Genomic DNA, 15,331 nt, shown 5'->3' on the forward strand with positions numbered 1-15,331 from the left:
GGCATTTTCAAATTATGACAAAAACTGAAAAACAACTAAAATGGGTATATTAAGTTTTCTTCCGACAGCAGCGACTTGTTTAGAATAATGCTGAGAAGAAAAGGTTCAGTTTTATTTTGCCAGATATGATGTTTGCCCAAGTGAGTGTTCAACATACTTAACATATAACAGACTAAACCAGGAGTGCCCAAGCTTTTTCTCTTTGGGAACCAAAGTATAAAGTTTGTGGTAGAAGGAAAGCTGGGTTAGGTCAGTTCCTGGTGGGCCAAATCAAATGTCCTTGTGTGCCAATTTTGGCCTGTGGGCTTCACATTAGACAGCTCTGTACTAAACAGACCAAAGCAAACACGCTATACTAGTAGTCTGAACTGAATATTTCTTTTTTAAAGCATGGTTTGCACATTATTGTGTCTCTTTTTTGTTTTTTGTATTGCTGTTGTAGAGATGAATGCAGTGGGTTTTCTGCTCAGTGAGGAAGTAAAGCTGTGGGTTTGTGGGGCACTTACAGTGGGGCCTGTGTGTCCTGCCAGCCACTGCTCCATTACAGACCACTCACACACTTTCCCATCCCCACACAAATACTCTCTCTCTCTCTCTCTTTCTCTCTCTCTCTCTCTCTCTCTTTCTCTCTCTCTCTCTCTCTCTCTCTCTCTCTCTCTCTCTGTCTCAGAAGCTAAAGCCACAGTGAGGGGCTCTTGGCTCAGGAGCTAACCTCAAAACCCGCTTAAAGGAAGAAAAACAATTTGGCTCCAATAAAGAGTCTTTTTCACTTTCTTCCTCTATTCAGCGCTGCAGTCATAGCATGACTCTAAAGGGGAAAACTGCCAGGCTGAACTGTGGGGAGGAGTGTGTGTGTGGGGGGGGGGGACTGGTGTGAGTGAGAGAGAGTGAGAGAACCAAACACAAGGCAGAATGAGAGAGGTCTGTCTCTCCTGGTTATAGATTAGATATAGATATAGATAAGTTGTGAAAGCTGGAACCTCCACTCACTGTAAACCTGTTTAATGTAATACTGAGGCCAAATAAATACAGCTTTCCTGTGATTTACTGTAAAATCTTTTAAAAAGCTGTAATTGCTATAAGTGATATATTTGTCATTTGTTTCTCAAAGTCTTTACAGCAGCCACGCATTTCATGACTGTCATTTTATCCAGTTTTTTGGCATCATTTGAAAATGCTGGCTGGCTTTTCTTTGTGTGAATGTTTGCCTGTTTTCCTGCAAATAGAAACTGTTCAACATTAAGAGAAAATTACATTTTGGAGATTTTCAGATTTTCAAAATGCTGATTTGTATGACCACAGGACACTGTTTTACTTCACCTCAGTCCATTTTAAATTAGCTCAGACCCAGAGAAGGTGGCAGCATCTCTGGATCCTGTTTACATATGATTTCTTCTTTGTGTTTTAGAGTTTTGACTAATAGTGTTTTCAGGTAGCAAATTCATAAACATTTCATGTAATAACTTTCTGTTTAGATACATGAAATGCTTTGTATGTCTGGTTCCTTTTGCCATCACTGTGAACAATTCTGACTTGATTAGATTCTGTAGAACAGAACATTTCAGATCAGTCCAGTCTGTGTGACTTTCCCTTTAACCCCCATAACCAAAAATAATTTTTTCGCCTTCAGTTTTGAAAAGTTAAACCATCAGCATGACTTTGTTAATCCTGCCTTTGCCGCTTTTGTAGGTTAGTCTCTCTCTCTCTCTCACACACACACACACACACACACACACACACACACACACACACACACACACACACACACATACAGTATCTCATTGTCCTGCTAGTCTTGCTTTGATGAGAAATACAGAATCAAGCCTTCGGTCCTTCTAATTCTCTTCTCTCTCACTCTTTTCTCCCACACTCTCTTAAATCTGTCACCCTCTAACAGGAACAGATTCAAATAAGGTTCTGATGACAGCTCCATAAGATTGACAGCCTGAGCAATTATAGTGTCTAACCCCTCAACACCTTCTCTCTCTCTCTCTCTCTCTCTCTCTCTCTCTCTCTCTCTCTCACTCACTCCCTCTGTCTTTCCCTCCCTCCCTCCATCTGGCTTATGTGGCTGCCTAAAGCCCATAAAACTGAGCTTAGGGGAGTTAAAGTGAACAGCGGTGGGTCTTGCTGGAGTCTCCAGTTTTATTTCCTCCTCTTCTCCTGCACTCCTCCAGAACGAGCACTTCCCCAATCCCTCCCTTCCAGAGTCAGTGTCACCCTAAAAAACCCCAAAGTGCATGAGTGAATCACCCTGCTAGAGGTTTCAAGGTTTACTGTCTACATCTTAATCTGTACAGTCCCATAGGATAACTGTGTCGGTCATCTAGGGTTTAACTTTACAGCCACATTGGAAACAGCCCAGTGCGTTCTGGTGGCCCATGAAGGACACTTCACTGCTCACACTGTGAGTACTGCCAATATGACACTTTTTAAACAGATCAATATCAGTATAGTTGTATTTTGGGATCAATATCAGGATAATAGTTCGGAATATTCCACAACCACAAATGTCTACAGTGTTGTTCTGAATGAGCAAATATTTACTCTTATGCACATTTTACTCATTTTATCCAGTTGCTGTGACTGGATGTGGGGAATTTTGGGGCACGTTCTACACGCTGCTGATCACCTTCAATAAAATGTTGCTGTCTTCATCATGGGACACTGAACTTCAGAAAGCAGTTGAAAACAGATCTAACTTGAATCTTAAAAAAAGATTAAAAAAAAACTCAGTCAAAAAAATGAGCACGGATACCTGTCGTATACTTTCTTACGGTGCTGAAAGCTAAATGCTGCATGTAATGGAGTGGGATCAATCAGAGCAGGTATGGTCAGGACCCAGCCTGTTCGTGACCCCAATAAACATCTTGGAGGGGACAAGCAAACTGCTAAAACAGGGACTTATCCTGTAATGTCATCTGCAGGGCTCAAGGTCATCACACAGAAACACATTAGAGACCAATGCAGACAGCAGACCTGTCCTGCAGTTCATATCTGAGACACTAGGGGTCACCTACACTTAATGACAATCATGAGCATCCTTCAGAAGAGTCATTAAGCTTATATTCCGAAAGTTAATAGGTACACATATGCATAAAATTATTTTTACTGTGCCTTGAATAAAAATATACATCCCATAATATTTCATATTTATGTTCATGCCACTATAGGGTGTTTACAAATAACCTTAATCTGTAGGCCCATATTCTACATTGTCCTCTTAATGAAATGTGCGTTTACATACCCAAAACAGTTATGATTTAACTGACCATTTCATTTATGGCCATTTCATGACCATTTTAAACCTTCTCTCAACTTCTCTTTAGCCTTTAGACTTGTTTAGCCTTTAAACTGTTTCTCTGTCTCTGTGAATTTAAGACTGATATATGCAAATGAGTTCTGTTTTGATTGCCTGCCCTGTTTTGTGCCTTATTCGAAAAGCAGTCAGGATTGAAATGCTCATATCTTCTGAAAGAATAGGCAGATATAAATGTACTGATTTTCCTGACATCACACAGCCAATGAATGGTTTTCATTGGAACAGTTGTGGTGTATGGACTAGAGACTGAATGTGGCATTTTGAAACTTTGGAAATGTTCATATGCAACATTAATTTTACTTTTTACTAAAAGAAAATCAAGAAAGACTGGGTTGTTGGTCATGCAGGCCCCTTTAAGTAGAAGCTGCATGTTTTATATATTGTCATTGTTAGAAGAAAATCTTGTATTATGGTAAAACATTTGTAACTTTCAATGTCAGTTGATGGAGCAACTCATTTCATGTGAAAAATATCTATATGTTAAAAATAAATAAATAAATAAATAAATAAATAAATAAATAAAAGTACAAAACCTAGACTGATATATAACAATAAAACAAGTAAGAAGAGCATTATGAATTATGTGAAATAAAAGTATAGATGATAACAAAACAAAACAAATTTGATATGTCTGCAGTATATATATATATATATATATATATATATATATATATATATATATATATATATATATATATATATATATATATATGACATGAGAGTGAAAAGTTAAATATCAAACGTGTATGTAATTAAGAAGGGAAAAACAAAAGAAAAGGAAGAAAAGTGCATCTATATTGCATATATACATACACAACACTGAGTAAACAAGAAGGTTGTAGTTTGGTGGTCATTCACTGTCCCAGAGTGTATGACACTTGTATATCTGGCTGCCATGGATGGTGATGGACCCTGTCCTAATATAATCAATAATTTCTCTCTTAATAATACATATTTTTTTTATCTCCCTCTCTCTTTCCTTTTCTGTCTCTCTCTGTCTCTCTTTCTCTGTCTCTCTTTCTCTGTCTCTCTCTCTCTCTCTCTCTCTCTCTCTCTCTCTCTCTCTCTCTCTCCCTGCCTACCTCTCTCAGCCTTCCTCTCTGACTCTCTTCCTCTCCCTACCCCCTCTCTCTTTCTGCCAGAGTCTCTGGATGCCAGACTTCTGGGGCTCCACAGCTAATTAGGAGTGTTTATTTAGGTCGTGGGGGCTCCAAGGCGAGGGGAAACTTTTCATCCGCATAGCAGTGGAAACATCATGTAGGATTCCCATTCCCTCACACACACTACGCTTGCGAGGCTTTTTGGCAGAGGGCTGCAAGAGAAGTGTAGAATATTGGAGAGAAGGAGGAGGAGGAGGCGTACAGAAAGAAAATAAAGGAGGGACAGAAAGGCCATTTCACAGCGGGAGTGCAGCACGGGCAATTTGGGAGGAGAAAAATATCAGTGCACTGGCACTGTCCTGTTACAAATACTATGCTTACTTTTCTCCTTCTCTGTTTCTGGCAGCACTGTGCCAGAATTTTGACTGACTATCTCAAAATAATGACTTACAATATCAAAATAGTCATGTTAAATTTAAAAAATAAGTAATTATTTCAGGAATCTTAATTTCAAGATATGCCCCGTGATGGACTGGCGACCTGTCCAGGGTGTATCCTTTCTTCTGCCGAATGACCACTGGGAAAGGCACCAGCACCCCCCGCGACCCAGAAGGAGAAGCGGCTTAGAAAGATGCGTGTGAAGATGTGATGATTTCAAGATACTACATCAAAATTGTGACATGCTGCAGCCAGAAACAGAGAATAAGAAAAACCGGTGACCTCTCTGGTGGACATGTGTAATTTATCAGCAATTGTAATGTTGGTTGTGCTTCGAACCTCTTCCTCAAGTGGAAGAATCTATGTCCATCTTGAGAAAGTATTCAAAGAGAGCTCAGTTGAAACTTGGGGAAGAACATGCCTTTGTAAAGTGAATTATCTACTACTGTCATCATGTCATCATGTCATCAGTGTAATGCTTATTTTGAATTTGAGACCAAAAAATTGAGCCAGATCTTCTTTTTGAGCCTGTGCATGTGAGGTTAAAACATAATGATGAAAACTGTGAAATCCAACCTGATTTCTCTTTATCAGAGTGTCTGCGATGTTAATCAAGTTTAATTCAACTTTGAGCCCCTGCCTCCCAAACTGTCTGTGTATGGGCCTGATTTTGAGTGTAATTAAATTATAGTTATTTTGCATTTAAAGTACATTATACTTAAAAGTTTCTAGTTTTCAGCTCTTCAATTTTCTATTAACCACTACAGAAATCTAAAGTAAAAAATCTCTGCTTTAACTTGCAATCTGATTAACCAATTATGCATGACAGCTCTAAGTCTAAAGCTGTTAAATAGTCTATTACTAAATGCCTGTTTGCTAGCTATTTTAACTAAGATTTGTAAGATAATGTCCAAGATGAGCTGATGGGTTAATTCAGGTAACCACTATACACAGTAGCCACATTTACATGCACCCTGATATCCATTAATAATCTGGCTAATAGCTCAATTGGAATAGAATACATCTACGTATACACTTCAATTGAACTAGACTAGTATGAAAGGGGCCATTCGGAATACAAATCCTGTCTGGCTGAATGAGATGGGTAATCCTGTAAATAAACCATTAAAGAGAAGAATAATAGCCATGTAAACGCCTGTATTCAATTACATTACCCAAAGGAATTCTGAGAATGTGCGTTTGTGTCATAGCAAAAGTTTATGAAGTTCAACATGATGGGAGCAGAAACTGGTCTGCAGAGGAGACAGTTTTTCTCTTTGAGAAACGTTTAATAGACTGGCTGACTGGTTAATTTAAGCTAAATAGCTACTATCATCTTTTACTATTTAAAATTACTATTTTATTTTTTAGAACAACAAGCATGGCTGCTCTTCATTACACCTAAAGCTGTTGAGCTCTTGTATGCTTTATTACAAAGTGCCTGTTTGTTAGCTCATTTAACCAATGTCATTTTTGGGATGAGTTAATTGGTTACCTCAGATAGCCACTCAATCCTGTGAAACACTGGACCTTTTTCTGTAAGCCAGTTTATAACACAAAGTAATTAGAGGAGCTTTTATTTATTCTTACAGATTTTATTTAGTAACTTTGTTCCACCCCTGCATGAGGCTGAGTAAGAGCTGATTATAGAGTTTATCACTGTGGTATCAGAGCACTGGAGTGAACTCATCTCTCTTCCTGAGCTCATGAGTGGGCGACAGGCAGAGGATGTGAGAAGACAGAGGTAATTATTCAGCGTCTCGGTGACCTGTGAAAAGCACTCTTTCAAACGCACTCCTGGAGTCTGTTACTGTTGGCACGACAGCACTGACCACAGTGACTGCCCAGCCACCAACCTACACACACACACACACACACACACACACACACATACACACACATAGTGCACACACAAATATGGGTCCTCACAGGTCCTCTCTCAAGACACACAGACTGACCACAAAGCTTTTCCTGCCGCCTGCCCAGACACACACACACTGACCACAGGGTCTGCTCAGGGCAGCCTAACTCACCAGCTTCTACACACACACACACACACACACACACACACACACACACACACACACAGCCCCCACAGCCCCCACCAATAACATGATGTCTCTTTTCCAGTGACAAAGTTGATACATCATCATAGCAGCACACACACTGCACACACAAACTGTGTTACAGTAATGTAATAGGACAGCCGTAGCCCGCTCAGTCATAAAGTATGCAGTAAGAGCCAGACTACAGTCTGCAACATCTAATCTTCTACTGTTCAGCTCTAATTCATGACAGTAATATGCCTCAATCAGGGCCGCATGTTTTACTGATCAGCAGCCCACATAAATCTCTCTGGCTCTTTGCTGTATTAAAACTAGCCTGTCTGACTGAATCATCGCTCCCTCTAGATTACAACACACGCTCTCTCTAACTCTATCTCTCTTATTCTCCCTCTGCTTTCTCTTGTTCTTCTTCTGTTTCTCTCTTATTCCCTATTTCTGCATCTCTTCTCTCTCTCTCATACTCTATTTCTGCCTTTCTCTTTTATTATTTCTCCCTCTCTCACACATTCTATGCCTTTATGTCTCTGTTTCTTATTAGATAATATGTCTCTCTCACATTCCTCTTTTATTTTCTGTCTCTCTAGTTCTCTTCCTGCCTCTCTCTTCTCTTATTCTTCTCAGTCTCTCTCTCTTGTTCCCTATTTCTGCACCCTTTCTCTCTCATGTTCTATTTCTACCCTTCTCTCTTTTATTGTCTCTTCCTTCTCTCTCACACTCATTCTGTATCTGTCTCTCTCTCATTCTATAATTCTGCCCTGTCTCTCTCACATTCTTCTTTCTCTCTTTTATTGTTTATTTCTCTCTCTAATTCTCTTCCTGCCTGTCACTCTCATTATCTATTTCTGCCTCCCTCTCTCTCTCTCTCTCTCTCTATCTCTCTGTCTTTCTTCGTTCATATTGTCTCTCTCATTTTATTGTCTTTCATATTGTCTCCCCTTCCTCTTTTATTCTCTTTCACTTTCTCGTTCTGTTTTTTTCTCTCTTAATTTCTGTCTCTCTGTCTTGTTCTCTCATTCTCTGGTTCTGTCATGCTTTTACTATCTCTCTCTCTCTCTCTCTCTCTCTCTCTCTCTCTCTCTCTCTCTCACCTAAAATTTTGTCAGGTCTCACATAAATCTGAGGGTTTTTTGAGTTGGTCCCTCTTGCCCAGTGGAGACACTGAGTGTGTTGTGAGTTCACAGAAAGGCCATTGATCACGACCCCCGAAATCCCCCCTCCTTCCCTGTGAAGTGCTGGAGGGCCGATGGAGAGAGAAATGAAAATAAGTGTCGTCTGACGTCCTCCTGGTCATTAATCAAAGCCAACATGACTCTACAACCATGCCAAAAAACTCTGTGATGGATTTGCTCAGCGAATGATGCCTACCGGGGGGGGTTTGGAGGGGATTTCTGTTTAAGTTCCCTAAATAAGGATGTTGAAGCATCTCACACACACACACACATACATCCACCCACCCCAACGCAATCAATCATTAGTTTTGCATCCATTTTACAATCAAACACAGGTACTTTATGACAGCTATATTTTCTTATAAGCACAACCATTTTCAGAGCCATAATTAAGGAAATAAATCTAGTTTATGGTTGGTCTGTTTCGTTTTATTATTGTGGAAACCAAAATACAGAATCTACACCCTTATTTATTATATGTCATATATCTATTGGACATTTGTTAAAAATCATACTTTACTATCATGCATAATATTGCGTATAATAAATTTGTTTAGGTTAGTAAGACACACCGTTAAACATGAACACTCACTATATTCCTTGTACAGGTTACATACATTAAAACTTACAGGCATTTTGTCCATTATTGCCATTTTATTTTTACATCAAAGTGCCTGGCTTGTAACTGATATATTTTTAAATAGTAGCATAAAAGTCAGTATGTTATCACAATAAATTATGTCTTATTATGACTAATTTTGTGAATGGCACTAAAGCATTTTGCACACTGTTGCTATGACTCCATACACCCCATACCCCTTCCCTTGCTCAAATACAGCCTTTTAAATGGCAGCTTGAATTGATGGCTCTCAAAGTTATTTTCAACAACTGCCATACTGTGAATTTGTTTATCACCAAAGTACATCAAGTGTAAAGTCATTAACACAACACTGATGCCGCACTTCCAGTAATATCAGTAATTGTAGCACTGGAGGATGCCTTCAGCAGGCTACACTTGACAGTGCTCGCAGGAGAACTGTCAACAACCCACAATCTAGCAAAAGGAACAGCAAATTGGAAATCCTCATGTTCCCTCAAAAGGATGAGAGGGCTCCTACTGTTGCTCTCATTAGATGTAGGTGACAAAAAAAAGGTGTTTCCAGTTTTCATGTTCATCCTGATTTCCATGTTCATGCTTGGCTTGAAATACTGAAAGTAATAGATACATTCTGACGGAGCTTATTTTGTCCACTCATAAGCTGTAACAACAATGCACTGTTTATTAAATGGATGTCTTTCTTTAGGACAAATGTGATCCATCACAATTAATGACTGCACCTGTTTGACACCCTCAAAGCCTTAGCCTGGATATTGTTGCTGTCAAAAATACACAGCATCTTCAAAATAGTTTGAAGAACTTTACCCTAGATTGCAAAAACATTCTTTAGTTTTAATGCAAATTCAGGTAAAAAGAATTTATTCCAAGCCATTGGTGACTCTTTATTTTGAGTGGTCCTTTTAGATGAAACAAACACTTAACAAGTCAAAAACATACCGTCGCTGTCCAAAGAAAACTATGTGTCTCAATTTTTTCAACTTTTAGTTTTCTACATCATTTCAACACTTCATCTGTTCTTTACATTGTGTATGGACCAATAGAAATGCTCTAAAATCACTTGGAATAAAATCTCTTTACATTAACTTACATTGAAAGGTAAGAGTGCCTTCCCCTGTAAAGTTACTCTTTTGGAGATTTTTCTATTTTTCTTTGGACCGTGACGATGAGGGTTAAGATTAGGTTTTGGGTTGAGATTAAAGTAAGGGTTAAGATTAGGGCCAGGGTTAGGGTTAGGTTTTGGGTAAGGTTGGGTAAGGTTAGGTTTTGAGTAATGGAAGTAACATATTACCAATACATCTGCTTAATGTAAGTAAAGTACCAACAGCACATCTACAAGATATTTACTTCAGCGTATTCAGATGCTTCACTACTGATACTTCACTGATATGTTGTCAGTGGTGGACAGTAACTAAGTAAATGTAATTAGTTACTGTACTTAAGTAGTTTTTTCGTGTGTCTATACTTTACTTAAGTATTTCCATTTTGGGCGACTTTTTACTTTCACTCCACTACATTTCAAAGTCAAATATCTTACTTTTTACTCCACTACATTTTGAGAAATCTGTCGTTCCTTTTGGTTTTTGTGTGTATAAAAATGTAACATGTCAAAACAAAAGAACCACAAAGCATCATACCGACCCAGTGCAGTACACGGTTCAACCTAGGAGATGCTATGATCCTAGGTTGATCCTAGGAGCTATGTTGTCAGGGGTGAAAGCTCCTGGTAGGGTCTCCCAAGGCAAACAGGTCCTAGGTGATAGGCCAAACAAAGGGTGATCCAAAAATACCCCATATGAACAATAACACCAGGACACAACTTCCCTCGCCCAGATTAGGGTTACCGGGGCCTCGCCCTGGAGCCAGGCCTGGGGGAGGGGCTCCTTGGCGAGCGCCTGGTGGCCAGGCCTTTACCCATGGGTCCCGGCCGGGCCCAGCCCGAAAGAGCTGCATGGGACCACTCTCCCACAAACCCACCACCCATGGGAGAGGCGCTTATGGGGGTCCAGTGCATTGTGGATCGGGTGGCGGCCCGAAGGCAGGGGCTTTTGCATTCCAATCCTCGGCTACTGAAACTGGCTCTTGGAGCTAGTGTATAAGGCTGAGAGATACCAACTAGATATAGTTGCGCTCTCCTCAACACATGGCAGGGGCTCTGGAACAGACTCTCTTGAGAGGGGTTGGACTTTATTCCATTCTGGGGTTGTCCAGGGTGAGATGCGCCGGGCAGGAGTGGGCTTACTCAAAGCTCCCCAGCTCAGCTCCTGTACGTTGGGGTTTTCCCCGGTGGGAAAACCCCAACCCGGAGGGTTATTTCCCTGCGCCTTTGGGTCGGGGAACGGGCTCTGACTGTTGTCTGTGCTTATGCACCGAATTGCAGTTCAGAGTATCTGGCCTTCTTGGAGACCCTGGAGGGGGTACTGGAAAGTGCAGGGACTCCATTGTCTTGCTGGGTGACTTCAACGCTCACGTGGGCAATGACAGTGACACCTGGAAGGGCGTGATTGGGAGGAATGGCCTCCTCGATCTGAACCCAAGTGGTGTTTTGTTATTGGAATTCTGTGCTCGCCACAGTCTATCCATAACAAACAACATGTTCGAACACAAATTGACTTCATAGTTGTGTCATCGGATTTGCGACCGTGTGTTTTGGACACCCGTGTGAAGAAATGGAGTGGAGCTGTCAACCGATCACCACCTAGTGGTGAGTTGGATCAGATGGCGGGTGAAAATACCAGACAGACCTGGCAGACCCAAACGAGTTGTGAGGGTTTGTTGGGACCATCTGGCAGAGGAACCTACTAGAAAGATCTTCAACTCCCACATCTGACAAAGCTTCGACCACATACCGAGGGAGGCCGGTGACATTGAGTCCGAGTGGGCCCTGTTCCGTGCCTCCATTGTCATTGCAGCTGATTGGAGCTGTGGCCACAAAGTCGTAGTTGCCTGTCGTGGTGGCAATCCCCGAACCCGTTGGTGGATACCTTGGGTAAAGGAAGCCGTCAAGCTGAAGAAAGAGTTCTGTCGGGCATGGCTGGCTTGTATGACTCTGGAGGCAAAAGATGGGTACCGAAGGACCAAGCGGGTCGCAGCTTCGGTGGTTGCTGAGGCAAAAACTCAGGTGTGGGAGGAGTTTGGTGAGGCCATGGAGAAAGATTATCATCAGGCACCGAGAAGGTTCTGGCAAACTGTCAGGTGCCTCAGGAGAGGAAAGCAGTTCCCGATCAACACTGGGGCTGGGGGGCTGCTGACTTCAACTGGGGACGTCGTTAGACAGTGGAAGGAATACTTCAAGGATCTTCTCAATCCCACCAACGATCCTTCCCGAGAGGAGACAGAGCTTTGAGATCCGAGCGAGGGCCCATCCATCACTCGGGCTGAGGTAACCAAGGTGGTTGGAAAACTCCTTGGTGGCAGAGCACCGGGGGTGGATGAGATCCGCCTGGATTTCCTGAGGGCTCTGGATGTTGTAGGGCTGTCCTGGCTGACAGGCCTCTGCAACATCATGTGGACATCTGGGGCGGTCCCCCTGGAATGGCAGACTGGGGTGGTGGTCCCACTTTTTAAGAAAGGGGACCGTAGGGTGTGTTCCAACTATCATGGGATCACACTTCTCGGCCTACCTGGTAAGGTCTGGAGGTACTGGTACTGGAGAAGAGGATCCGACCGATAGTTGAATCTCAGATACAAGAGGAACAATATGGGTTTTGGCCAGGTCGTGGAATCCTGGACCAGCTTTTTACCCTCACCAGGGTCCTGGAGGGTGCGTGGGAGTTTGCACAACGAGTCTACATGTGTTTTGTGGATTTGGAGAAGGCATTCGACCGCGTCCCTCGGGGGATACTGTGGGGAGTGCTCCGGGAGTACAGGGTGAGGGGCTTGTTGTTATGGGCCATTCAGTCAGGGCAGTAGCTTGGTTCGTATAGCCGGCAGTAAGTTGGACTGGTTTCCAGTCAGGGTTGGACTCTGCCAGGGCTGTCGGTTGTCACTGATTCTGTTCACAACTTTTATGGACAGAATTTCTTGGAACAGCCAAGTGGCAGAGGGTGTCTAGTATGGTCACCTCAGGATTTCACATCTGGTTTTGGCAGATGATGTGGTCCTGTTGGCGTCATCAGGCCAGGACCTCCAGCTCTCTCTGGACCAGTTTGCAGCCGAGTGTGCAGTGGCTGGGATGAAAATCAGCACCTCTAAATCTGAGACCACGGTTGTCAGTCGGAAAAGGGTGGAATGCTCTGTCCAGGTAAGGAGTGAATTCTTGCCCCAAGTGGAGGAGTTTAAATATCTTGGGTTTTTGTTAATGAGTGAAGGAAGGATGGAACGAGAGGTTGACAGGCAGATTGGTGCGGAGTCTGCAGTAATGCGGACCCTAAACCGGTCCGTCATGGTGAAGAGAGAGCTGAGCCAGAAGGCGAAGTTGTCAATTTACCGGTCAATCTACGTTCCGACTCTCACCTATGGTCACGAGCTTTGGGTAGTGACCAAAAGAACGAGATCGTGGATACAAGTGGCCGAAATGAGCTTTCTCAGCAGGGTCGCCAGACTCTCCCTTAGAGATAGGGTGAGAAGCTCGGCGATTCGGGAGAGGCTCGGAGTAGAGCCACTGCTCCTCCACATTGAGAGAAGCCAGCTGAGGTGGTTCGGGCATCTGGTAAGGATGACCTCTGGATGCCTCCCTAGGGAGGGGTTCCAAACATGTCAGACGGGGAGGAGACCCCGGGGAAGACCGAGGACACGTTGGAGGGATTATATCTCTCGACTATCTTGGGAACACCTCAATATCCCTCCGGAAGAGCTGGAGGAGGTGACGGGGGAGAGGGAGGCCTGGGCCTCTTTGCTTAGGCTGCTGCCCCCGCGACCCGGACTCGGATAAGTGGTGGAGGATGGATGGATGGATGGATGGATGGATGGATGGACTTTCATTTTATAGTAAATTAGTTTAGGTTAGTTTAGGAAAGGAAAACCTATTTGTGAACCTGTGTTTAAAGCCAGTTTTTATTCAACTTGTAACTTTACAAGTTACAAAGTAATCTCAAACTGAAACCTTGCTTGTGCGTAAAAAGTGATGTCAGAGCCACTCGGTTCTACCTGATGGAAACTGTTTGTCTTCAGTGTTTTGTGCTTATGATCATTTTAAAAGACGTCAGCATCACTAATTAATGACATTCTAATAAAAGACTGGTTTACCAAGAGAGACACTGGAGTATTTTCACCTAAAATGAGTTCATGAAGCGAGTCTTGTTGTAAAAATGATACCAGGACATCAGAACCATAATTAATATTTTAGTACTTTTACTTTCGATACTTAAGTACATTTGTAGGCAAATACTTTTGTACTTTTACTCAAGTTGAGGTCTAGAGTAAGGACTTCTATATTTACTGGAGTAATATTTTGCCTTGGGTATCTCTACTTTTACTCAAGTACATGATTTGTGTACTTCGTCCACCTCTGTATGTTGTTGATGTGTTACTGATACTCTGTTAAGAGTTTATTAACCATCTATAAAAGACCACTCCATATAAACTGTTACTGGAGCATTTGTATTGGTTCACTCCTTGGGAAATTTTCATACAATGTAAAGGGAAGCTGCTGCGCTCAAATGATGCAGAACATTGAAAATGGACAGCGACACTATGTCAGTGATAATTCAACACATCTTTTGTAGCTCAATCTGTGCCATACTACTCTGTCTGTCCTCCAGTCCACCATGAAAGAGATGAATGCAGCCACAAAGTCCAGTAAGCTTTTAACACTTATTAAATAGATTCAGGCACAAATGAGATTCCTGCTGTTGAGGACAGATCATATCCGGACAAATGTAAGAATGTGAGAGAGGAAATTAACTTGCGGTTCTTCATTTCTGGTAACACTGCAGCTCCTAACATCAGCACCTCAGCTTGTGTGCTTGTGGGTATGGAATGTGCTTTCAATCCTCCTCATTATGAAGTCCGTTTAAGCTCTTTCATGGACCTCAGTGTGGTTTTGGCCTGTTCTGATCATGGGTGCATGTGTGTGTGTGTGTGTGTGTGTGTGTGTGTGTGTGTGTGTGTGTGTGTGTGTGTGTGTGTGTGAGCTTGAGTATGTAAGGCGAGCTGGAGGCTTGTATAATGGTTATGGTCTGGCAGGGACTCACTCTTTCTCCTCATTTATAAACACACACCTCCTCCATCACGGTCATCAGAGAGCGGCTCTCCTCACGTCAGGAAACGCACTGACCTCATCCAGTTCCTGAGAACAAACTTGTGAGAGAAGGAAAAAGAGAGAAGGAGAGGAGCAGAGGGGGGCTAAAGCGAAAGAAAAGGAAACGAGATACGAGCAATGTGGTTCATGATCTGATGGCCATCTACCTAGTTAATGCATGTGAACACTGTTATTGGAGTAAACACTGATACTGGAAAATACTACAGAACCTTACGGTACAGGAAAATTCCAGTGAAGTGTCTGTGTTTCAGTCAGAAACTGCAGCAGCATCAGGTGAGGACTTAAAGTAATGGGTTGACCGAAAAACTAATTTACACAACTTTCCTCTACACAAGCGACCAACCAGGTCATGTCTGGTATTTGAGGTTTTGCACTGGAACTACAAGGCAAATATAGCTAAAAGGTAATGGAAACTAAT

Source organism: Pygocentrus nattereri, chromosome 7 (assembly GCF_015220715.1).
Source record: "Pygocentrus nattereri isolate fPygNat1 chromosome 7, fPygNat1.pri, whole genome shotgun sequence".
In the NCBI taxonomy this organism is placed as follows: Eukaryota; Metazoa; Chordata; class Actinopteri; order Characiformes; family Serrasalmidae; genus Pygocentrus; species Pygocentrus nattereri.